General features: G+C 46.1%; 1 long non-coding RNA gene across 1 annotated transcript; it reads left to right on the plus strand.

The window, feature by feature from the left end:
- Nucleotides 1-819: 819 nt before the first annotated feature.
- On the plus strand, nucleotides 820-19,261 carry LOC123934035. The gene is made up of 5 exons (XR_006816726.1): nucleotides 820-877; nucleotides 6,061-6,378; nucleotides 9,918-10,101; nucleotides 10,263-10,438; nucleotides 18,605-19,261. It is a non-coding gene; the product is annotated as an uncharacterized LOC123934035 (long non-coding RNA).
- Nucleotides 19,262-26,866: the final 7,605 nt, after the last annotated feature.

Here is a 26,866-nt window from a genome sequence, read left to right on the forward strand (position 1 = left end):
CTTCAGAATCGTCATTCTGAACTCTAGATCTGACATATTACCAATGTCTGTGTTGTTTAGGTCCCCAGCCTTCGATACTGCCTCTTGTTCTTTTGTTTGTGATGATTTTTTCCGCCTTGTCATTTTGTCCAGATGAGAGGATATGAAGGAGTAAATAAAATACTAAAAGGGTGGCAAAGACCCCAGAAAAATACACTTTAACCAAATCAGAAGAGACCCCAAATCATGAGGGGGAGAAAGGGGATAAAAAGAGGTTCAGAAAAAAAAAAGAAAAAATTTTAAAAAGAAAACAAATAAAGAAAAAATATTTTAAAAAGAAAGAAAAAATATGTTAGATAAACTAGTCAAAAATGTTAAAAAAAGAAGAGGGTAAAAGTTTAAAAAATTTAGCAGAAGAAGAAAAAATGGAAAAAAAATTGAATTAACCGCAAGACTAAAGAATCATGGGGAGAAAGCCATGAGTTCCATGTTTTGCTTTCTCCTCCCCTGGAATTCCGCTGCTGTCCTAGGTATTGAACCTGCTTTCCTTGGTAGATGAACTTCGTCCTGGCTGGATATTTTGTTGATCTTCTGCGGGAGGGGCCTGTTGTAGTGACTCTCAAGTGTCTTTGCCCGAGGCGGAATTGCACCGCCCTTACCGGGGGCGGGACTAAGTAATCGGCTCGGGTTCGCTTTTGGGAGCTTCTGTTCCCTGAACGCTTTCCGTAGAGTTCCGGAGGTCGGGAATGAAAATGGCGGCTCCCAGTCTCCGGCCCGGAGGAGCCGAGAGCCCGGGGCCCCACTCCTCAGTGCACCCCCAGAGGACAGCACCCAATCACTCCCATATCCCCGGCCTCCAGCCATGCTCCGAGCTCACCCAGCCTGCGACCAGTTTAAGGTAACCCCGAGCTGAGAGCTCAGTCCTCGGCTCTGTCTCTGTAGCCGGCTTCCCCGCTCTAATACCTGCGAGCTCTGCGACACTCCGACACCCCTGATCCTTCTGTGACCCTGTGGGACCTGGGGACCCTGCGTGGGCTTCACCCCGGTTTAGCCTCTGGAGCAATGTCCCTCAGTGGAACAGAGTCTTAAAAGTCCCGACTTTGTGCTCCGTTGCTCCGCCTCTTGCCGGGATCCGGCCCCTCCCCCCACGGTCTATCTTCACGTCATTTTAGATTCACTTCTCCCCCAGTCCTACCTTTCAGAAAGTGGTTGATTTTCTGTTTCTAGAATTGTTGTTCTTCTTCTCTTCGATCTCCCGTTGGATTTGTAGGTGTTTGCAATGTTTAGATAAGCTATCGAGCTGATCTCCTGCTACCTAATGTAGTCTCAGTCTGCTACTTCTCCGCCATCTTGACTCCTCCCCTCTATAATGTTATTTTAAAGTGAACCTGTAGCTAAATTAATAAAATACTAGAACTATTACATTACAAGCATCTATCACAAACAGGCATTTGCATCCCTAAAAGTGTACACCCTTAAGTTGACAAAAAAACCTTTATTTTGGACTTCTTTAGAAGAAGTGGCTTTGTCTTTGTAGCCTTCTCATATTCCAGCATCTGAGGTATATTTCTGTATTGAACAGAGGGTCTGGTCGTTAGACAGCGGTGCCCATTCCTGGAGCAGGGCCATGTCCGCACATCTCAGCAGAGACTGGCGACATTTGGCTCCTCCCCAGTGTAACCAACATAGGAGCCAAGTCCTTGCCCACTCACCACCTCACCGCACCAACTCAATTTCCATGTTGAGTTAATTCTGATCTTCCATCCACAAAAATGGTAACCCCAGACCTTTCTAAATAAGGTCACATTATTTTCATTAAGTCCCCAGATGAGATTTACTTCGAGTCTGCTCTGCCCATACTGAGACCCATTATGGGTCTCACATTAGCCATCTGAGATTTCCGCATGTAACCTCCAGATGCCACCTCCCACGGGCTCCAAGGACTTTTTTCCCCTCCCGCCTTCTGAGCCCACCTGTCTTTTATGATATGACCATGGTCTCAAGCTCTCATGCCCTCATGCCCTGGGCACACACCTTCTCTGATGGTAGGTGCCTCTACCTCTCTGACTCCTGGAGAAGCCATCAGTCTCCCTTTGACACCCCACATCCCTTAATTCCCCACAGCACAGCAGAGATCAGACTTCAACATCTGGTAAGAGTATGCTGAACATGAAGGGTTAGAGAGCCATAACCATGTTGGCAAACTTGTTTCTGTGAAAGGCCAAATAATAAATATTTTGGGTGTCGCGGCCACATGGAGTTTTGGTCACATCATCCTCTTAGTTTGAGCAAAACTTTAAACATATAAAAACCACTCTCAATCCTGGGCTAGACAGAGTGGGCTAGGGCAGGGGCGGTCTCGCAGGCTGTCTCAGGCTGACCCTTAACAGACCATCCCTGTCCTGGAAGGGGCTGCAGTCAGGGTCCACCCACACGATCCCATCAACACGGCTCTTGCCCAAATCTCAGGCTCCGCCCTTGCCACAGGGGCAAGTCTCTGGAGAAACCGCTGGTGTTAGTCAAGGGTTTTCAGACACACAAACCCAATCAGGTATAAAGACGGAGATGTATGAACAGAGATAGAGATTTATTTTAAGGAACTGGCTCACAGGACTGTGGTTGCCAATGGGACAGCAGGCTGGAAATTCTATGACATCAGGCTGATGTCACAGGGCTGAGTCCAAACTCCGCAGGGGAGCAGGCTGGAAATGCAGGGAGGAGAGTTCCAGGTCTGTGTTCCTGTCTTGAGGATTCTTTTCTCCATCAGACACCCTCTGTCTTTGCATGTAGGGCCTTCAACAGATTACAAAGAGTTATTGCAAGCTGCTTTTTACTCAAGATCTACTGGATTAAGTGTTCACAGCAATGTCAACATTGGTGTTTAACAGGAGGCGTTGGGCCAGGAAAGAATGTTCTCACTTTCCAACTACTCCCACGCCTGTCTCCAAGGACTAGCCTCTTTGCTGGACGACTGATAGCAGAATTTCCACTTGTTTCTCAGGAAACTCAACTCTCATCCCTGGCAATAACGAGTGCTTTCTCAGTACTGAGTTGGAACCGTAGGAGTTGAAATCTGGTTTCCGCTCTGCTGCTAACCCATGGTAGGGCCAGGCTCTACGCCTCCTGTAGACCTCTGGACCCAAAACCCAGAAGAACCCTGTAGAACAAAGTAGATGCAAAACAGATACTTGTTAGGTCACCTTAGCTTAAGGATGCCTTATCTGATCAGAAAACAGCTTTATTTCCCCAGCCCAGCCCTCCCTGCCCCTCTTGCTGCTCTACCCCCAAGCTCTACATCAGTGTCCTTGTTTTGACCCAAAGAGCAGTATCCGGGTGCTCGTGACTTAGACTTAGAGCCAAAAATTAGGTTCTCTGTCAAGTAATGAGCACTTACCAGGGATGAGTGTCTACCACAGGTCAGACGTTGGAAGAGACTTCTCTAACCCTCCAACCAGCCCACTGGCAAGAAAGTTGCCAGAGTCCCCATGTCACCATTCACAGTAGTGTCCCAGGGGCCAGCACAAGGACAGGGGGTTATGAAGGAGGTTGAGAAGGAGGTAATTTACATTTCAGCCCGTTTACATTTCCATACAGAACATAATTTCCATACATACATAATTCTTATTCCAGGGAGAGGGGATGTCATCAATTTCCCCAGGGACCATGGGGTAAGGAGTAACTCCCTCTATGTCCAAAAACTTAATGACTCCCCAGTACAAGAGAACAGGCACCCCACAGCTGAAGCAAACTCTACTGAGCTCCAGGAGATTGCTTGCAGCTTCCAAAAATGAGTTTTTCCGGACTCAGCTTATCCACACCAGCAAACGGGCATTCACTCTTGACAATCTTCGAATACTTCAGAAGCTCTAGTCTCTGCATCTTTTCCAGGCCTTCAGACATTCCTCATGTCATCTCTTCTCAAGCCCCCATCCCACCCACCGTGTCAGCAACTCCCCAAAACCACCCTCCCCCATCCGAGGGTATTGAGCTGTGGTTACTCACTGGAAACACACAGGGAGCTTTGATGAGTATCGCTGCCTGAGAAGATTGGAGGAGAAACAGGATATTTGCACGGTCCCTAAGTATCTCCTCCAAGATTTTACTAAGAATAAAGGTGGGGAGGGGGACGCCTGGGCAGCTCTGCCTTTGGCTCAGGTCATGATCCCAGGGTCCCAGAAGTTACCACTCCAACCAAAAGATCAAGTGAATATTCCTCGTAATAAGATTTTATCAGGAAAAGAAAAACAGTCACCCTTTCTCCTGTGAGTCTCCCATACTCTCACCCAGAAGCTTTTTTTTTCTAAGAATTACCCATTTATTTTAAGAATTTTTTAAAGATTTTATTTATTTATTTGACAGAGAGCAATCGCAAGTAGGCAGAGAGGCAGGCAGAGAGAGAGAGAGAGAGAGAGAGAGGAGGAAGCAGGCTCCCCGCTGAGCAGAGCGCCCGATGCAGGGCTCGACCCCTGAGCCCTGAGACCTGAGACCATGACCTGAGCCAAAATCAAGAGTTGGCCCCCCAACCGACTGAGCCATCCAGGTGCGCCCCCCCCCACACTTTTAAAATAATCTCTAGGCCCAACTTAGGACTTGAACTCATGATCCTAGGATCAAGAGCCATATGTTCCACTGACTGAGCCAGCCAGGTGCCCCAGAACACTTCCCTTTTGACACTTCTGGTCACCAAATGTGTGGAGGTTTATCCCCACCAAGACATTCTGCATAACACCAGCTGGGTGTCCTAAAACTTCACTCAGCACCATCTAGTGCTGATGTCAGACTTGTCCTCTCTTCAGATACCATTCGCCAAGCAGCTGGTCCCCAGGTTACCCACAACTGTCCAACTTGGCTACACACGGGAGGTTGCCAAGACCGACTCCCACTTTGGATTCAGTTAATTTGCTAGAGCAGCTTACAAATCTCAGGGAAACAGCTGTGTTTACATTTTATGAAAGGATAGGATAAAGGAGATGATGAACAGCGAGAAGACCTGGGAGGGTGGTAAGCCCAGGAGCTTCTCTCCCCATGGAGTTGTGGTGCATCACCCTCCTAGAACGTGGATGTGTTCACTGACCTGGAAGCTCTCTGAATTCCATAGATTCTCCTTGGTCTAGGGTATGGCCTGGGCGTCTAGGGTCTTAAAAGTTCCCAGGTGATGATAACGTCCAGCCAGGGTTAAGAACCATTGTTTAAGTTAATCTCTGTCTTCCACAGGGTAACTTCCAGAACCAGACACTAGAGTCCACGTGTGGTCTGACGGGAACACAGTGGGACTCTCACCTCTTTTTGTCTGGACATTAGATCTTTATTAATGCAGCCTGGAGTCCATGAGATTTCTTTAAAAACAGATTATGAACGTAACCAGAGCATTTCCCTTTCTAACCAGCCCAAGTCTTTCCTGATATGATGTTATGCTGTGCCGTGCTCCTCCTTTCCTGGCAATGAGCATGGTTTTATAGATATAGCCTGAGGTCTAGATATTTCATCTCCTTACATTTGGTCCTTTGTTCCAGCCTGTCAGGTTGCTGAATGCCTCCTGCCACAGTGTCTCCACCCTTACCCTCAGATCTGGGCACACACACTTGAAAACCAGGGCTTCTCTATCTTTATTTAAGACACCAGTGAGAGCACTTGGACAGGAGGACAGAGCCCTACAGCCCATCCCTTCATGTCCTGGTTAGCATCCGTCCGGTTGTCTCTGTTGAGGACTGGGCCTGTGGTCCCAAGGGGCAAAGATGGCCGGTCAGGGAGGTTATCCAAAGTGTCCAGGACTAGGAAGAGGCAGAAGGAAAGTAGAAGCCAGGTCCTTAGAGAACACCGAAGGCCAGGCCAGGGAAACTGCAGATCGTTACCGAATGCACAGGGCAAGGCTGGTGATGAATGGAGAAAAACAAGGGGCTGGGACACACAGGGGCCCCAAAATAAAGTGGAAAGCAAGAGCAGTATGGGAATAGACTGAGGCCCCCTGAACTGCTTCCAGGTCCCCAAATGTGTCAGTTGCTTTCCCTCTGCCCCGATTACCTTTTCTTCCTTGGAGACACTGTTTCCGCGATCTTTCCCAGATCTTTCCATCTTTCCCAGATAGACCTGCAGAGAACGGGAAGGGAGGGGAAAGCTGTTCCTCTCCCTCAGGACGAGAACATCCGTCTAACTATGGAGCAGCCTGGAATGGTTTGGGAGGTGGAAGGCGCAGTCAGACACCTGGCATGCTGGAGCCCAAGAAGAGCACGCATCGTGTGAGCGCACTGCTCGGGCTTCTGACCATGAGCCACGGAGGGCCAGAACCTTGTCATGCTCACCTTCAGAGCCGGTGCCAAAGCCAATGTCGACAGTTGGAGGTTCGTGAGTGGACTTTTGAGTGATCCACTGACCAGCCTGAAAAGAACACCCCTCCGCCAGGTGAGCAGCTCTGCAGGGCGGGGAATCTGAACCCAGATGTAGCTCAGCAGTGAAAACGCTGGGTGGAGTGGCTACGGTGACTTTAAACAGGGAGGTTTGGAAAGATCCATCTAATAGTTGAAAACTATTCAGTAAACATGCTTTTTAAAAGATTTTATTTATTGGGCACCTGGGTGGCTCAGTGGGTTACAGCCTCTGCCTTTGGCTCAGGTCATGATCATGGGGTCCTGGGATCAAGCCCCACATCGGTCTCTCTGCTCAGTGGGGAGTCTGCTCCTGCCCTCCACCACCTGCCGCTCTGCCTACTTGTGATCTCTGTCTGTCAAATAAACAAATAAAATCTTTAGAAGATTTTATTTATTTGACAGAGAGGAAGCAGGAGAGGGGGCAGAGGGAGAGGGAGAAGCAGACTCACTGCTGAGCAGGGAGCCCAATGTGGGGCTCGATTCCAGGACCCTGGGATCATGACCTGAGCTGAAAGCAGGTGCTTACCCAACTGAGCCACCCAGAGGCCCCCCCAGTAAACATATTTTTAACAACCTTATTGAGTTATAATTCACATGCCATACAATTCATCCCTCGAAAGTGTACCATTCGATGGCTTTTAGTATATTCGCAAAGCCTTGTAATCACACCACGATCAATTTTATTTTTCACCTTTTTAAAAGATTTTATTTATTTATTGGAGAGAGAGAGTGAGAGAGAGCATGAAAGGGGAGAAGGTCAGAGGGAGAAGCAGACTCCCCATGGAGCTGGGAGCCCGATGCAGGACTTGATCCCGGGACTCTGGGATCATGACCTGAGCCGAAGGCAGTCACTTAACCCACTAAGCCACCCAGGCGCCCCCACCACGATCAATTTTAGAACATTTTCATCACCCCAAAAAGAAACCTCATACCTGTTAGCCATGACTCCCAATTCCTCCCTGCCTTAAACATCTGATAACCACTAAGCTAATGTCTGTCTCTGTGGACATGCTTATTCTAGACATTTCTTACAAATGGAATCGTGCAACAGGTAGCCTTGAGTGTCTGGCTTCTTTCACTTACCATCATTTTCTCAAGGTTCCTCCGTATCGTAGCACGTATCCGTGGGCTGCTCCTTTTTAATGGCTGAACAAGAGTCTATGTCCTAATAATATTCTGCGCGAATATACCTCATCCGTTTATCCATTCGTGTACAGATGATTTGTTTCTACCTTTCAGCTATTAAAAATAATGCTACAATGAACACCTGGTACACATTTTTGCGTGGACAAACACTTTCCCTTCTCTTGGGTAGATAAACACAATTTTAAACGGCAGCATTGATACCTTTGCCGGGCTGTAAACACACACACATTGGAGACAATTTTTGGATTCTTTTTGCCATTACAACTAATGGTGTGATGAAAAATTCAGGAGGCAAAGCCTTGCCGGTTGTTGGCATTATTTTTTCAGTGGGGAAATCGATGCGGATGTGTTCAGAGCCGAGTTTCCAGGATGGAGACTGAATTTTGAATCCGGGCAATGCAATAACTTACGTGTATGTTTCACTTTAGGTTTTACAAAACACTTAAGGGTTAACCTCTTTCTGTGACAGATACACGAAGGGGTTCCTGGGTGGCTCAGTTGGTTAAGTGTCTGACTCAGCATGGAGTTTGCTTCAGATCCTCTCTCCCTCTCCCTGGGCCCCTCCACTCTGCTCATGCTCTCTCTCCCTCTCCCCCCACCTCAAATAAGTAAATAAATAAAATGTCAAAAAAATATAAAGAGCCATGAAAACCATGGGGATATCTAACCTGAAGAAGAGGAGACGTAGGGGGTTGTAACTGTCACCTGCTGGGTTCTCTCAGCAAAGAAGAATTCTCAAATCTTTAGCAAGAGATTGATCTGAACTTGAGCTGGTGCGCTGAGTTGAGGTTTACCACTGAGATGACCTCTAGCAAGAAGGGAACATTTTGATCCCGGGAGCCATCAGGGATGGAGGTGTGTGTGTGTTGAGAAATTCAGCTGCAGCTGGAAAGGGGAGCAGAGGAAGTCGGATGAAAACGTGCAGAAGAAGTTGTGGTCGGGGAGCAGTCAGAACAAAAGATTTGTTTCTCTGGAAAGCCTGGAACACACTTATCCAGATGTCACTTGGCAATGTCTCAGAAAGTGACGGTCAAGGTAGGCATGAGCTCATTGTCACTGATGACCTATCAATCACTGAGAAATACAAACCTCTTGTCAGCACTGGGCCCCATTGCTGATGTAATGCTAAAGAAGATGTCTTTTAATTTAATTATATATTTTCTTTTCTTTAAGACTATATTTATTTATTTGACAGAGAGAGAGATCACAAGCAGGCAGAGAGGCAGGCAGAGAGAGGGAGAAGCAGGCTCCCCGCTGAGCAGAGAGCCTGATGCAGGGCTCGATTCCAGGACCCTGAGATCATGACCTGAGCTGAGGCAGAGGCTTAACCCACTGAGCCACCCAGGTGCCCCTAATGATCATATATTTCCATAAACACCTCTAAAATCCCCCTGGGCATACCTTGCAAAAGTTCCCCCCTACCTGGGCTCAGGAGAAAGTCCTTGACTTCCAGACCCTCCCCTCCCCAACATTGACCAACACAGAATAGTAGAACAGGAAAGGTTATCCATAATAAACTTTCTCGGGTAGGGGAAAGATGGAAGGCTGCCTACCTGGGATTGGGGGAAGTGACTTGGTTCTGTCCCTGGAAGTCACTCTGTATGGCTCGCGGGTCCACTGTCTAGGAGGCTCCATCTACACCATCCAACCCAGTGGCCATATCTGAAACAGACCTGGGGTCACACGATCCCCATGAAGGCTGAGCTACGACCTCAGCTCGCTTCCTTCCTGTAAAATGTTGGGAGACCCAGAGGTTATTTTAAGTATCGAAACAGTCACTGTTTCTCTTAGTATAGATTAATGGTTCTTTCCATGCTACAGCTTCCTAAAAAATGTAGTTGGCTTTGTGACTTCCTTTTCAAGCGCACCCAACAGACCCTCATGCTACCCCAAATTCTGTTTTCCCACGGCCTTACCCAAAGCCAAAACCTTATTACCTAAATGATCTTCCCACCAAGTCATCTCAGAGGATAATTTTAACAAAGGTTTTGCTATTGCACAATGTGGACTGTGACTTTCTCAGCCTTGAATGACAGTCCTCTTGGACCCATACCTCTCTTTTTAAATTTCCGTCCTTACTTCCAGGTACCAGAATTTTTGTATAGGTCAGTGTTCACTATGATGGTACCACAACCCCCCCTCCCCCAAATCTCAGCAACCTACCAAAAAAAAAAAAAAAAAAAAAAAAGGTTGTTTTCTTGCTCATTTTACCTGTCCCCTTAGGACCCTCCGGACTTGCGGGCGGGGCGCGGAGTCTGTTGCCAGGGCAACCCGGTGTCGCTTGCCCCGGGTTCTTGGTTCTTTTTTTTTTTTTTTCTTCCAGATTGCCCCCCGTGCCCCGCTTTCCTCACTCTAGTTGCCAAAAGAATGCACACTAGGCCCTCGTTCTGCTTCCTTTCCTCTCCTCATTTTGCTTTTTTCTCCAAGGTCTGGATCTCTCTCTGCGAGATCAGGTGGATCTCAATCATTCCCCCCGCTTACTCACGGCCTTCATTCCTCCCGCCGGCCTTGATGCCTCAGCCATCCCCGCGTGACGGGCAGTCTCTCTGATTTCCCCCTTGAGATCGATCCGTGCTTCCCAAGCCAGGAGTTCCTACTTCATTTCCAGCGGGTGAGCGGCGGCAGGTGGATTTGGAGCCCAATCTGGTTTTGGATGGTTGATCTGGCACCCGAGGGGCGGGAGGAGGGGGGAGGGGCCGGTCTTAACAGCTACAATGTACTGATGGCTTGTTTTGCCAGGTGTCTGACCTACATTGCTTCTCCTGTTTTCAGGGAAGCTTTATTGTGCCCATTTTACAGCTGGAAAGGATGAAGCCAGGTCCCCAGACGGCGAGAAGCAAAACCAGGATTCACCTCCACGTGGATCTGCGTCCTTCCTATTCCCTTCCAGGAAAAAGCCCGAGGCAGGGTGGTGACCTGGGAAGCCTCTAGCGATAACAGAGGCCAAGGTTAGGGCAGCGCTGCGGGAATTGCTGGGGCAGGGATGCTGGGAAGGGGCAGATCTGAGTCCTAGGAAATGCAGGGTCTGGGTGGGCTGGCCATCCTGGGGAGGGACACACAGAGATAAGAACTGGTTGAGCAAATTACTTTTATAGAGTATTTTATAAAACTTCCACAAATAGGACCTCATTTGTTCCTCTTCACAGATTTGGAAAGTCAGCCTCAGCATCCCCTTGAATTCAGGTGCTCTGATTCAAAAGCTGGTGCATCCCCACCCCTCCCCCGCCCCCCACGGCCCCATCACACACTCTAGGGAACAAATGCCACCTGGGACGTGTGTGCCTTCTATGTGCCCCAGGGCCTTGGTGAGAAGGTCACACCTGCAAACCTCAGTGACCCAGTGAAAGGTTATTGCTTGCACGGGTTTACACACCAACGTAGAAATTCTGGGAAGGAGGTACTGGAAATTGAGTCAGAACAGAGGGAGGAGAGATGGTGGATGGTTGGTCAGGTCAGACTGAGGGTTTGTTTCTCTGGAAGCCTCAGGGCACACTGACTTAGCTTGACAGTACCTCGGGGAGTGTCTCTCTGGGTCACTGTGCTCTCTCTAGAGCTGGAAGCTTGTCAGTCCTTGAGAAATGGCAACCTCTTGCCAGTATTGGACTATGGGAATGAGAGAACAATTGTTCTAAAGATGTTAATGCTTGTCGCCAAAAATAATTTCGATTTAATCATGTGGTTTAAATGTTTTTTGTTTGTTTGTTTTGGCTTTGTTTTTTGTTTTTGTTTTTTTTTAAAGATTTTATTTTTTTATTTACTTGACAGACGGAGATCACAAGTAGGCAGAGGGGCAGGCAGAGAGAGAGGAAGGGAAGCAGGTTCCCCGCCGAGCAGAGAGTCCTATTCGGGGCTCAGTCCCACGACTCTGAGATCATGACCTGAGCCGAAGGCAGCAGCTTAATCCACTGAGACACCCAGGCAACCCCCCTTTTTTTTAAGATTTTTTTTTTTATTTGGCTTTGGTTTTGTTTTGTCAAGTAGCCCAGTCTGGGGCTTGAATTCCCAACTCTTGAGATCAAGTCCCGAGCTGAGATCAAGAGTTGGACGCTTAATCTGATTGAGCCACCCAGGCACCCCTAATTATTGTTTACTTTATTTATATTTAAAGATTTTATTTATTTATTTGAGAGAGAGCGAGAGAGAGCATGAGAGCACGAGTGGGGGGAGGGGCAGAGGGAGAGAGAGAAGCAAACTCCCCACTGAGCAGGGAGCCCCACGGTGGGGATGGCAGGGCTCAATCCCAGCACTCTGGGATCATAACCTGAGCAGAAGGCAGCTACTTAGCGGGCTGACCCTCCCGCCCCACACCACCATCATTTTCTTTAATACATGACTATTAACCATAGGGCAACATACCAGACTCTCCGAGGAGGTACAAATTTGATTCAGATATAGGCTCTACTGTCAAGAAACCTGAAATTTTGTCATATTTGAAATTTATTTTAAAATCTACATACAGGAAAATTCATTCTTCTTCTTGGCATACAGGTCTATCAGGTTTTTCTTTCTTTTTTTTTTCTGGTTTCATACTCTCTTGGTTTTTTAAAATTAATTATTTTTATTAACATATAATGTGTTATTAGCCCCAGGGGTACAGGTCTGTGAATTGTCCGGTTTATACACTTCATAGCACTCACCATAGCCCATACCCTCCCCAATGTCCATAACCCAAATACCCTCTCCATATACCCCCGCCACCCAGCAACCCTCAATTTGTTTTGTGAGATTAAGAGTCTCTTAAGGTTTGTCTCCCTCCCAATCCCATCTTGTTTCATTTTTTCCTTTCCTACCCCCCACAACCCCCCACCCCCGCCTCTCAAATTCCTCATATCAGGGAGATCATATGATAATTGTCTTTCTCAGATTGACTTATTTCACTCAGCATAATACCCTCTAGTTCCATCCACGTCGTCGCAAATGGCAACATTTCATTTCTTTTGATGGCTGCATAGTATTCCATTGTGTATATATACCACATCTTCTTTATCCTTTCATCTGTTGATGGACATCTAGGTTCTTTCCATAGTTTGGCTATTGTGGACATTGCTGCTATAAACATTTGGGTGCACATGCCCCTTCGGATCACTACATTTATACCTTTAGGGTAAATACCCAGTAGTGAGATTCCTGGGTCATAGGGTAGCTCTATTATCAACTTTTTGAGGAATTTCCATGCTGTTTTCCAGAGTGGCTGCACCAGCTTGCATTTCCACCAACAGTGTAGGAGGGTTCCCCTTTCTCTGCATCCTTGCCAACATCTGTCATTTCCTGACTTGTTAATTTTAGCCATTCTGACTGGTGTGAGGTGGTATCTCATTGTGGTTTTGATTTGTATTTCCCTGATGCTGAGGGATGTGGAGCACTTTTTCATGGGTCTGTTGGCCATCTGGATGTCTTCTTTGCAGAAATGTCTGTTCATGTCCTCTGCCCATTTCTTGATTGGATTATATGTTCTTTGGGTGCTGAGTTTGATAAGTTCTTTATAGATTTTGTATACTAGCCCTTTATCTGATATGTCATTTGCGAATATCTTCTCTCATTCTGTCAGTTGTCTTTTGGTTTTGTTGATTGTTCCTTTGCTGTGCAAAAGCTTTTGATCTTGATGAAGTCCCAATAGTTCATTTTTGCCCTTGCTTTCCTTGCCTTTGGCAATGTTTCCAGGAAGAAGTTGCGCGGCTGAGGTCGAAGAGGTTGCTGCCTGCGTTCTCCTCAAGGATTTTGATGGATTCCTGTCTCACATCGAGGTCTTTCATCCATTTTAAGTCTATTTTTGTGTGTGGTGTAAGGAAAGGGCCCAGTTTCATTCTTCTGCGTGTGGCTGTCCAATTTTCCCCACACCAGTTGTTGAAGAGACTTTTTTTCCATTGGACATTTTTTCCTGCTTTGTCAAAGATTAGTCGGCCATAGAGTTGAGGGTCCATTTCTGGGCCCTCTGTTCTGTTCCATTGATCTATGTGTCTGTTTTTGTGCCAGTACCATACTGTCTTGATGATTACAGCTTTGTAATAGAGCTTGAGGTCTGGAATTGTGATGCCACCAACTTTGGCTTTCTTTTTCAACATTCCTCTGGCTATTCAGGGTCTTTTCTGCTTCCATATAAATTTTAGGATTATTTGTTCCATTTCTTTGAAAAAAATTGATGGTATTTTGATAGGGATTGCACTGAATGTGTAGATTGCTTTAGGTAGCATAGACATTTTCACAATATTTGTTCTTCCAATCCATGAGCATAGAACATTTTTCCATTTCTTTGTGTCTTCCTCATTTCTTTCATGAGTACTTTATAGTTTTCTGAGTACAGAGTCTTCACCTCTTTGGTTAGGTTTATTCCTAGGTATCTTATGGTTTTGGGTGCAACTATAAATGGGATCAACTCCTTAATTTCTCTTTCTTCTTGCTGTTGGTGTATAGAAATGTAACTGATTTCTGTACATTGATTTTATATCCTGACACTTTACTGAATTCCTGTATGAGTTCTAGCAGTTTTGGAGTGGAGTCTTTTGGGTTTTCCACATAAAGTATCATATCATCTGCAAAGAGTGATAGTTTTACTTCTTCTTTGCTGATTCGGATGCCTTTTATTTCTTTTTGTCGTCTGATTGCTGAGGCTAGGACTTCAAGTACTATGTTAGCAGTGGTGATAGTGGACAGCCCTGCCATGTTCCTGACATTAGGGGAAAAGTTCTCAGTTTTTCCCCATTGAGAATGATATTCGCTGTGGGTTTGCATAGATGGCTTTGATGATATGGATGTGTGTAGCCTCTATGCCTACATTTTGAAGAGTTTTAATCAAGAAAGGATGTTGTGCTTTTTCAAATGCTTTTTCAGCATCTATTGAGAGTATCATATGGTTGTTGTTCTTTCATTAATGTATTGTATCACATTGATTGATTTGCGGATATTGAACCAACCTTACAGCCCAGGAATAAATCCCACTTGGTTGTCATGAATAATCCTTTCAATGTATTTTTGGATCCTGTTGGCTAGTATTTTGATGAGAATTTTCACATCTGTGTTCACCAAGGATACTGGTCTGTAATTCTCCTTTTTGATGGGGTCTTTGTATGGTTTTGGGGTCAAGGTGATGCTGGCCTCATAAATTGAGTTTGGAAGTTTTCCTTCCATTTCTATTTTTTGGAACAGTTTCAGGAGAATAGGTATTAATCTTTCTTTAAATGTTTGGTAGAATTCCCCTGGGAAGCCATCTGGCCCTGGGCTTTTGTTTGTTGGGAGATTTTTTTTTAAAGATTTTATCTATTTATTTGACAGACAGAGATCACAAGTAGGCAGAGAGGCAGGCAGAGAGAAAGGAGGAAGCAGCCTCCCCGCTGAGCAGAGAGTCTGATGTGGCACTTGATCTCAGGCCTCTGGGATCATGACCTGAGCTGAAGACAGAGGCTTAACCACTGAGCCACCCAGGCGCCCCATTGGGAGATTTTTGATCACTGTTTCCATCTCCTTATTGGTTATGGGTCTGTTCAGGTTTTATATTTCTTCCTGGTTCAGTTTTGGTAGTTTATACATCTCTAGGAATGTATCCATTTCTTTTTTTTTTTTTTAAAGATTTTATTTATTTATTTGACAGAGAGAGAGATTACAAGTAGGCAGAGAGGCAGGCAGAGAGAGAGGAGGAAGCAGGCTCCCTGCGGAGCAGAGAGCCCGATGCGGGGCTCGATCCCAGGACCCTGAGATCATGACCCGAGCCGAAGGCAGCGGCTTAATCCACTGAGCCACCCAGGCGCCCCAATGCATCCATTTCTTCCAGATTCTCAAATTTGCTGATGTATAGTTGATCATAATATGTTCTTATAATTGTATTTCTTTGGTGTTGGTTGTGATCTCTCCTCTTTCATTCATGATTTTATTAATTTGAGTCCTTTGTTTTTTCTTTTTGATAAGTCTGGCCAGGGGTCTATCAATCTTATTAATGCTTTCAAAGAAACAGTTCCCAGTTTCTTTGATTTGTTCTACTGTCCTTTTTGTTTCAATTTCATTGATTTTTCTCGATCTTTATTATTTCTCTTCTCCTGCTGGGTAGAGGCTTTCTTTGCTGTTCTTCCTCCAGCTCCTTTAGGTGTAGGGTTAGGTTGTGTACTTGAGACCTTTCTTGTTTCTTGAGAAAGGCTTGTACCGCTATATATTTTCCTCTCAGGACTGCCTTTGTTGCATCCCATAGATTTTGAACTGTTGTGTTTTCATTTTCATTTGTTTCCATGAATTTTTTCAATTCTTCTTTAATTTCCTGGTTGACCCATTAATTCTTTTGTAGGATGCTCTTTAGCCTCCATGTACTTGAGTTCTTTCCAACTTTCCTCTTGTGATTGAGTTCTAGCTTCAGAGGATTGTGGTCTGAAAATATGCAGGGAATGATCCCAATCTTTTGGTACTGGTTGAGACCTGATTTGTGACCCAGGAGGTGATCTATTCTGGAGACTGTTCCATGTGCACTAGAGAAGAATGTGTATTCTTTTGCTTTGGGATGAAATGTTCTGAATATATCTGTGATGTCCATCTGGTCCAGTGTGTCATTTAAGGCCATTATTTCCTTGTTGATCTTTTGTTTGGGTGATCTGTCCATTTCAGTGAAGGGAGTGTTAAAGTCCCCTACTATTATTGTATTATTATTGATGTGTTTCTTTGATTTTGTTATTAATTGGTTTATATAGTTGGCTGCTCCCATGTTAGGGGCATAGATATTTAAAATTGTTAGATCTTCTTGTTGGACAGACCCTTTGAGTATATAGTGTGTCTTTCCTCATCTCTCATTATAGTCTTTGGCCTAAAATCTAATTTATCTGATATAAGGATTGCCACCCTGGCTTTCTTTTGGTTTCTATTAGCATGGTAAATTGTTTTCCACCCCCTCACTTTAAATCTGGAGGTGTCTTTGGGTCTAAAATGAGTTTCTTATAGATAGCATATAGATGGGTTTTGGTTTTTTATCCATTCTGATCCCTGTATCTTTTGATTGGGGCATTTAGCCCATTTACATTCAGGTTAACTATTGAAAGATATGAATTTAGTGCCATTATATTGCCTGTAAGGTGACTGTTACTGTATATTGTCTCTGTTCCTTTCTGGTCTACTACTTTTAGGCTCTCTCTTTGCTTAGAGGACCCCTTTCAATATTTCCTGTAGGGCTGGTTTGGTGTTTTCAAATTCTTTCAGTTTTGTTTGTCCTGGAAGCTTTTTATCTCTCCTATTTTCAATGACACCTTAACTGGATATAGTATTCTTGGCTGCATATTTTTCTCATTTAGTGCTCTGACTATATCTTGCCAGTCCTTTCTGGCCTGCTGGGTCAGTGGATAGGTCTGCTGCCAATCTAATATTTCTACCTTCATATGTTACAGACTTCTTGTCCTAAGCTGCTTTCATGATTTTCTCTTTGTCACTAAGACTTGTAAGTTTTACTCTTAGTTGAGGGGTTGTGGACCTATTTTAATTGATTTTGAGGGGGATGCTCTGTGCCTCCTGAATTTGATGCTTGTTCCCTTTGCCATATTAGGAAAATTCTCTACTATAATTCACTCCAATATAACTTCTGCCCCTCTCTCTCTTTCTTCTTCTTCTGGAATCCCAATTATTCTAATATTGTTTCATCTTATGGTATCACTTACCTATCAAATTCTCCCCTCATGGGCCAGTAGTTGTTTGTCTCTCTTTTTCTCACCTTCTTTACTCTCCATCATTGGGTCTTATATATCACTAATTCTCTCTTCTGCCTCATTTATCCTAGCAGTAAGAGCCTCCATTTTTTATTGTACCTCATTAATAGCTTTTTTAAATTTCAACTTGGTTAGATTTTAGTTCTTTTATTTCTCCAGAAAGAAGTTCTCTAATATCTTCCATGCCTTTTTCGAGGCCAGCTAGCACTTTGAGAATCGTCTTTCTGAACTCTAGATCTGACATATTATCAATTTCCATATTGATTAGGTCCCTAGCCATCAGTAGTGCCTCTTGTTTTGTGGTGAGTTTTTCCACCTTGTCATTTTATCCAGTTAAGAATATATGAATGAGGGAAAAAAATACTAAAATGGTGGCAAAGACCCCAGGAAAATGTACACTAACCAAATCAGAAGAGACTGAAAACTGGGGGGAGAAGAAAGGGGGAAAAAAGGAATTAAAAATATATATATTAATTATATATATAATAATATACATAATTATATATAAATATTATTATTAATTAAAATATATTTATATATATATATATTAGACTGGTGACAAGAACAGAGCCACCCACTTGATTTTGGGTGTATTTTGGTCTCTTAGAAGAAACTACCCCCTAAGATTTTAAAGAAAGAAATATATATATATACACATACACACAAAAATAAAGGTAAACACGAAGAAGGGATGGAATATGACTGTAAAGATGAAAATTTTAAAAAAATTCTAAAAAAGGAATTGGTAAGATAAGTTGGTTGGAAAAGAAAAAAAAAAAAGGAAGAAGAGGAGAAGGGCACCTGGGTGGCTCAGTGTGTTAAGCCTCTGCCTTTGGTTCAGGTCATGATCTCAGGGTCCTGGGATTGAGTCCTGTATCAGGCTCTCTGCTCAGCAGGGAACCTGCTTCCTCCTCTCTCTCTGCCTGCCTCTCTGCCTACTTGTGATCTCTTTCTCTGTCAAATAAATAAATAAAATCTTAAAAAAAGAAAAGAAAAGGAGAGCATGTGCTCAGGCTGGAGACTAGAACAAAGCCATGTGCTAGATTTAGGGTACATATTTTTTTTTAAGATTTTACTTATTTACTTGGAAGACAGAGATCACAAGCAGGCAGAGAGAGGCGGGGGGAAACAGGTGTCCCACTAAGCAGAGAGCCGGATGCGGGGCTCGATCCCATGACCCTGGGATCATGACCTGAGCTGAAGGCAGAGGCCCAACCCACTGAGCCACTCAGGTGCCCTTTAAAAAGTTTTTTTTTTTAAAAAAGGTATTGTTAAGATGAACTAGTGAAAAAAGGTTAAAAGAGGGAAGAGGCAAGGTTAAAAAAAAATAGAATAAGAAAAAAAATTTTTTTAAATTGTGTATTATTTATTTATTTATTTGCAAGAATCATGGGGGAAAAGCCATGAATTCCTTGCTTTGCTTTCCCCTCCTCTGGACTTCTGCAGTTCTCCTTGATCAGTGAGCTTGGTCTTGGCTGGATGTTCTTGCTGTTCTTCTGGCGAAGGGCCTGTTGCTGATTCTCAAGTGTCTCTGCGGGAGCTGGAATTGCACCGCCCTTGCCAGGGGCCAGGCTAAGTCGTCTGCTCGGTTCGCGCTCGGAGCTTTTGTTCCCTCAGCGCTTTCCGTAGAGCTCCGGAGGGCAGGAGTGAAGATGGCGGCAGTGAAGATGGCGGCTTCCTAGTCCCCGGCCCAGGAGCCGAGAGCTCCGGGCCGCTCCTCAGTGCGCTCTCGGAGAAAAGCCGTCCTTCCCTCCTGTGTCGCTGGTCTCCACCACGCTCCGAGTTCCCAGGCCTGTGACCGAGCATCTCCATCTCTGATGAGGCCCCATCTGGAGTCTGCAAACCCCGCAGCTTCCCACCACGCACTCCTGCCCGCTTGTCCTGGAGAAGGAAGGTGAGTCTCCCCGGATCCACCGCGTGTGGGGTCCCTGCGCGGAGAGCCGTGGCCTGGCTGTGCCTCGGATCACGGCTTAAGGTGACCCCGAGCTGGGAGCCTCTCCTCGGCTCTGTCTGCCGCGGGCGTCCCTGCTCTGATACCCGCGAGCTCTGCCACCCTCAGACACCCCGTCCTTCTGGGACCCGCAGGACCTGCGACCACGCTGTCCCCACCAGGGTCCCACCCCCGCCTCTGTAGCGACGTCCCTCCGTGAAGCGACTTCTGCACGGTTGATTCCTTGATTCCGGCTCCGGCTCCACCGCGGCCAGGAACCGCCCCTCCCCCCCACCCACGGTCGGCCCTCCCGTCGCTTCCGGTTCACGTCTCCGCCTGACCCGCCTTCCGGAAAGTGGTCGATTTTCTGTTCCTAGAATTGCTGCTCTTCTTCTCTTCATCTCTTGTTGGGTTTGTAGGTGTTTGGGATAGCTGGGTGGCTGTCTAGCCGAACTCCTGCGACCTGATGTCGCCTCGGTCTGCTTACTCCTCCGCCATCTTGCCTCTAATATCATGTGTTTCACTTATTCTTAAATTTCTATTTCTCCACACACATTTTTTGTGGAGATTTGATTCCCCTACCATAAAATCCACCATTATGAAGTGTACAGATTCTGTAGATTTTAGCGTATTCAAAAAGTCGTGCACTCTCTAAAAAGGGTGAGGGGCGCCTGGGTGGCTCAGTCAGTAAAGCGTCGGACTCTTGATTTCAGCTCAGGTCATGATCTCAGGGCTGTGAGGTGGCGCTGGGCACGGAGCCTGCTTCAGATTCTCTCTCTTGGGGCGCCTGGGTGGCTCAGTGGGTTGGGGCCTCTGCCTTCGGCTCAGGTCATGATCTCAGGGTCCTGGGATCGAGCCCCGCATCAGGCTCTCTGCTCGGCGGAGCCTGCTTCCTCCTCTCTCTCTGCCTGCCTCTCTGCCTAGCTGTGATTTCTCTCTATCAAATAAATAAAATATTAAAAAAAAAGATTCTCTCTCTTTCCCTCCCACCATGTGCCTGCACACACACGTGTTCTCTCCCTCGCAAAAAAAAAAAAAAAAAAAAAAAAAAAAAAGCTAGGCAACCATCACCATTAATCCCAGGACATTTTTATCACTCCCCAAAAAGACACCAGCCCCATTAGCGCTCATGCCCCATTTCCCTTTCCCCCTCCCCCCACACCGTGGCGACCACTAGTGTGTTTTCTGTCTCTGTGGATTTGCCTACACAATTGGCGACATTTCCCAGTCTATGCCCCTTTCAGATTTGTTTCCTCCACTTAACGTTTTCAAGATTCATCTGTGTTTCAGCATCAGTCCTTCATTCCTTTTTATGGCCAAATACGTCTCTGTATGTATATATCACGTGTTATCTGGCCACGCATCCACTGATGGACAGGCGGGCTGTTTCTCCTTGGAGGCTGATTATGATTCATGCTGATAGGCTCATTCCTGTGCACACTTTTGTTGGAACACCTGCCTACAATTCCCTTGGGTATGTGTGTGGGATTCAAATTGCGGAGCCATTTGGTAATTCTTGTTTGGGAAAACTGCCACTGTGTTATAGTAACGGCACCATTTTAATTCACCCCATCCCTCCCTCCCATGCTTCCTTTCTCGCTCTCTCTCTCTCTTTCCTTCTTTCTTTCAGTACAGAAATCCTACTGAGTCTGAAGAGGTCTCTCAATTCGGTTATTTGCATTTCCCAAGTGATGAATGAGGCCGAGCGTGTATTTATTGGTGTTTGTCTGTCTCCTCTGGAGAAATGTTCATTCACATCCCTTGCCCGATTTTTTAACTGGGTTGCCTTTTTATGGTTGAGTTATGAGAGTTCTTTACACGGTCTGGATACCAGACCCTTATCAAATATGTGATTTAGGGGCGCCTGGGTGACTCAGTGGGTTAAAGCCTCTGCCTTCAGCTCAGGTCATGATCTCAGGGTCCTGGGATGGAGCCCCGCATTGGGTTCTCTGCTTAGTGGGGAGCCTGCTCCCTCCCCCTCTGCCTGCCTCTCTGCCTACTTGTGATCTCTGTCTGTCAAGTAAATAAATAAAATCTTAAAAAAAAAAAACAAAAACAACTAAGAAACTGGTATCTCATCTAAGGTCCCAAAGATTCACAGCTGTATTTTCATCACAGAGTTGTCTCTCATTCTGGGGACTGTCTTTTCATTCTCTCAATCGTGTCCTTCGATGCAGGCAAGGTTTTTAATTTTGACGAAGTTCGAGGTATCTCTTTTTTCCCTCATTGCCTGCTCCCCTGGTGTCCTATTCAAGAAATCACTACCAAATTGAATGTCATGAAGATCTCCCTCTGCCCCATTTTTTTCTTCTAGGAGTTTTAGAGCTTGAAGATTTTGATCCGTTTTGAATTAAATTTTGTTTCTGTTCTTTTTGTACAAGATAAGGATCCGACTTCACTCTTTTGCACTGGATATCCAGCTTTCCCAACGCCATCTGTTGAAAAGACCCTCCTCCCGCCATGGAAAGGCACCCACGGGTCTTGTTGAATATTAGTTGGCCATGTATGTGAGGGTTTATCTCTGGGCTCTCTGTTCTACCCCATTGGTCCATATGCCTGTCCTGAGGCCAGTACCACAGCATTTTGATTCTACAACTTTGTACAGACTCATTCTCCATCCATCCTGCTCCCCTGCCTCCAATGCCTTCCCTGCCCTTTCAAGCTCTCCCAGTCCTTCCTCTTCTTCCAAATGATTTCTACACTCCCCTAAAGTTGTTCTCCCCTTCCTTGTTCCCAGATCTGTAAGGGGCACCTTGAAGGAGTCCCCTCTTGATTTCTCTTTCTCACCCTGCATCCCCACTCCATCAGCCATCTCATAGGCTCTCCATCTCTGATTTATTTTTATTTTCTTTTATTTTTACTTTTTTCTAAATTTTAAAAAAGATTTTATTTAATAGAGAGAGAGAGACCCTGGGATCATGACCTGAGCCGAAGGCAGACACTTAACCAACTGAGCCACCCAGGCGTCCCCTCCATCTCCACAGCTATGATGTGTGTCCGGCCATCATCATCTCTATCTGGGACCCTGTACTATGTACTGATGGGACCACCTCTTTTTACCCTTGCCCCTTCCACACAGCAGCCAGAGTTACCTCTTTTCCTCTTTTTGGCCAACAAGTTCTTGAGAAGGTGCTCAGCCATCATGGAAAGGCCAATTAAAACCGAAAAGAACACACATCTGTATTAACAAAGACAGGAAGCAACTGACATTTTATTTACTATTGGTAGAGTGTAAAATAGCAAACCACTTTGGAAAACCAGTGACTTCCAGTAAAATTAAATTTGTGCTTTCCCAGAAGCATGCCCTGAGATGGAGGTTAGAATTTATTGTGGGAGCACTCTTGGGGTCAGCATTTAGGGAAGGAAGGAAGTGGACTGTGGAGGGAAACTGGGGTATAATGCAATCTTACTGGGGGTCCCCACTGACCCTGGGGAGTGTGAAACTGCAATGGTCATTTAGCATAAAAAAATGAATGTTTATCTCTCCCACATCTTTATATTTATGGTAGTGCACTATATCCACTGTTATTAACCTTGCTTTTCCCACTCAGCAAAATCTTTTAGATATCATTCTGTATGGACATAGAGCTTCCTCGTTGTTGTTTTTGGTCTGATTTTGTCGGTTTTTTATGACCGGGTCTTCCTTTGAAGGGACAGACTATACTAATCATTTCTGCAATGACGGACATCGGGCTGTCGTTTTATTATTGCAATCAACACCACAAAGACTGGCTGTTTGTATAAGACATTTTCCAAATAGGCAAGTACATCTGTAGCTTCAAATCCTAGAGACGGAGTTGCTGGCTCAAAGCTACACGTGTGAGTCATTTTGAAAGACATTGCAAAACTTCCTTCCACAGAAATTGTACCAATTTTCAATCCTCTCAGCAATGTTGACCGTGCTCATTTCCCCATACTTTCTAAAACATGAATGGGTCATGACTCCCGCAGCTTAACCCCTTATAGTTCCGGCTGTCCCTAGAGCAGTCAGCCACAACACAGCCCAGGTGGGCTTCTACTCTCTGGCTCCCACCTACCTCACTTTCCATGACGCATTGAAGTCAAGTGCAGGGCGGAGATCCTGAGGATCCCTGCAGAAGCCGGGCTGCCATCAGAAGGGGTGGGGGGACAGGTGTGTTTAGGCACCTGGCTTACTGCTGGAAGTCCCCATTCTGGGAGTGTGGAACAGGAGAACTGGAGAGAGATGGTGTGGTAAATGAATGCCGCGGGAAGCTGCAGTCATCTTGCCGTGGAGTGTCGCCATCCAGGATTTGGGACCTAAGGGAGCTACTCAGCGGTCGCCCCCCACCCCCAGACCCCCAAGATTAAACTATCCGTGTGGATGTGAGCCGCTTCCAGAGAGGGCCAGCAGAGGGCAGTATTCTGCCCTGGGATGGGGCCTTTCCCCCCCGGCCCTGCACCGAGCTGTCCACCAGGGGGCAGTAAGGACGTGGCTTGGAGGCTCCGGGACGGCTGAATGAAGCTGGAAAGGGGGATCTGGTAGTCCTTGTCTCTGCTGCCGTCCTCTCTCAGCTGCAGAGGCAAGAAGTCCAGCGCAAGCTGACAAGGAGCCGCGCTGCTCGGTGCGCTGGGGCCAGAGGCTGGGACCTAATGCCGCACACCCCTGGCGCAGTCCCCACCCCATCCCTAGGCCGGGGGAGACCTGAGCACCCCAACCTACCAAGATGGGTGGTTAGCACTGGTCGCAGAGCTTTCTCAGCTGTGCCAAGCGAGGCATCTGGGGTGCTCGTTTCCAGCTCCTCAAACAACCTTCTCTTTCCCGTGCAAAGACATCAGCTGCGTGGAGGAGGGTCCCCCAAGTATTTCTGAGCACCGGCTGCGTCCTGGGCTCTGGAACAGGTGTCTGCCCTCGCAGACCTCACAGTCTCCTAAGGGCGCATGTACCTACCGCCACTGAACTGTACACTCAAAATTTATTTAAGAGGGTAAATGTGTGTATTTTTGCCATGATTTTAAAATTGGAAGGAAGCCCCACAAATTGATAACCTTAACACTTCTGGGGTTCAGAGTTCGAACTGGACTTTATGGGACTAAAATCAGGGTCTTGGCAGAGCTGCGTTCCTCCTGGAGACTCCGGGGGTGGGGGGAGAATCCGTTTCCTTGCGTTTTCCGGCTTCTAGAGATTGCCTCATTCCTAAGCCCCTGCCTTAGTCTTCAAAGCACATAGCTTCAACTCTGTTTCTGTCTTCATACTGCCTTCTCTCCCTCTCTCTCTCTCCTGCCTCCTTAAAAGGACCCTCATGATTCCATCGGCTCAGGATAATCTCAAGATTCCTAATTTAATCACACTGGCAAAGTCCCTTTTGCTACATAGGGTAACATACACATGGGATTTGGAGATTAAAACATGGACACCTGTGGGGGTCCATTATTCTGTCTCGCCCAGGAAAATAAGCTGATAAAAGAGGGACTGAGGAGGATTCTCAGGGAACAGGACACATGGGATGCACCTAGGCTCTTCTGAGTTGTTGGGTTTTTTTTTCCTCTTTAAGATTTATTTATTTATTTGGGGGGTTGCACACAGAGATGGAAAGGGAGAAGCAGACTCCCCACTGAGCAGGGAGCCTGATGTGGAGCTCGATCCCAGGACCCTAGGATCATGACCTGAGCCGAAGGCAGGTGCTTAACCGACTGAGCCATCCAGGTGTCCCATGATTTACTTTATTATTATTATTATTATTATTTTGGGGGGAGCCCCACGTGGGGCTCGATCCCAGGACCTGGGGTTGTGACCTGAGCCGAAGGTAGCTGCTTAACCAACTGAGCCATGAAGGCACCCCTGATTTACTTTTTAAAAAACCATCCCCAGGGTCGCCTGGGTGGCTCAGCCAGTTAAGCATCTGACTCTTTGTTTTGGCTCATGTAGGGATCTAACAGGTCATAAGATCGAGCCCCACGGCAGGCTCCAAGATCTCCAGGGAGTCTGCTTGAAGACTCTCTCCCTCGGCTCCTTCTCCCCTTCTCCCCTCCCCTGCCCCCTGCACTCGCTCTGGCTCTCTCTCTACAATAAATAAATAAATCTTGAAAAACAAACAAACAAAAAACAACCAAAAAACCTCAAAACACCCATGAGGCCGGGTAGGGAGTATGTGAGAGCCAGAGCCAATAGCATTTGCTTGTGATTTGATCTGAACACTAGTGAGTGTTTTCTGTCCCCAAACCTGAAAGTCTGGCACCTAGAGAGCCAGACACTCTCCAGGACGGCAGAGGATGCTTGGTGGAACCAGAGACAGAGGCGTCCCTGGGTAGCACGTTGGAGGCCTAGAAGTCTTTTAGCAGACCAAGGGCAAAATGGATAGAACAAAAACGATTCACAGCCCCTCGGTGCCCCATACTCGAGCCTGCCTGCTAAGGAAGGCTCTGCTTTGTTCATTCCGGTTTTCTATTCCCTGAGCTTAAGAGGTCTTGGGGTTTTCTGGAGAGATAATTGGAAGAAAAAGGAGAAGGAGGCTGAGTCAGAGAGATAGGCTGTTGGAGGCTCCCTTGACTGTAGGATATGTGAAATCCCTACAATTCTCATTCCATCAGGAGACCAAATGCAATTATCCTGGACCCCCTGATAAGTGGCAAATGTATCAACCCTCCATATGTGTTTGTGTTTGTTTATGGAGACTTAGAACTGGAGTATCCAAAGGGATTTTTTTTTAAAGATTTTTATTTATTTGACAGGCAGAGATCACAAGTAGACAGAGAGTCAGGCAGAGAGAGAGGAGGAAGCAGGCTTCCTGTTGAGCAGAGAGCCCGATGCAGGGCATGATCCCAGGATGCCGGGATCATGACCCGAGCCGAAGGCAGAGGCTTTAACCCACTGAGCCACACAGGTGCCCCTCCAAAGGGATTTTAAAAGCCATTTACTTCCACCTCCAACCTGATGCTTGAATATCTGCAATATTCTCACCAAGTCATCACATGGCCTCTGCTTGCACACTGCTAGTGACGGGAAGTTCACTACTGAGCAAGGCAGCTTATTCCATAGACAGACAACCCAAACTGTCATAAAGTTCTTCCTTATGTCACATGGTCTCTGTGTCTTTGCCACCTTTCTGTCTCAGTGCTCCCCTCTGGAGTGACACAGAATAAATCTACTCCCTCACCTTGGGGACAACTCTTTACATAGTTCACAGGCAGTGGTCAGGACCCCTAGCTTTTCCAGAGATGTCTCTCTGGTTCCTTTAATTAATTGTTCCTTATCAGATATGATTTGAAGTTGTCCTTCCTCCTTCCTTCCCAATCTGGGCTCCTTTTGTTAAACAAACTCTAATTTTCTTTCTTTCTATCTTTCTTCTTCTTGTTTAAGATTTTATTTTTTTATTTGTCAGAAAGAGAGAGAACACAAGCAGGGGAAGCCACAGGCAGAGGGAGAAGCAAGCTCCCTGCTGAGCCAGGAGCCAGAGGCAGGACTCGATCTGGGGACGCTGGATCACAACTTGAGCTGAAGGCAGATGCTTAACCCACTGAGTCACCCAGGCACCCTAACTCTAATTTTCTACATCCTTTTCCAGAGTGTGTGTCTAGAAGTAGTCCCAGAACTCCTGGAGCTGCGGGACTGGCACCGAGGAGCCGGGACCACCACCCCCTTCCTCTTTCAGGGCCTGGACCTGGTTCCAGCAACCCAAGTTCCCATTTGCTGATTTTAGCAGCTCACCACACTCCTGATTCATATTTTTGCTTCTCTTCGGTAAACCTTAATTTTTTATGCCCACTGCACGAGTTTAGAAACACCCAGTGTTCGTTTAAACATGTCCCTTTGCTTTATA

This window comes from Meles meles, chromosome 21 (assembly GCF_922984935.1).
Source record: "Meles meles chromosome 21, mMelMel3.1 paternal haplotype, whole genome shotgun sequence".
NCBI lineage: Eukaryota > Metazoa > Chordata > Mammalia > Carnivora > Mustelidae > Meles > Meles meles.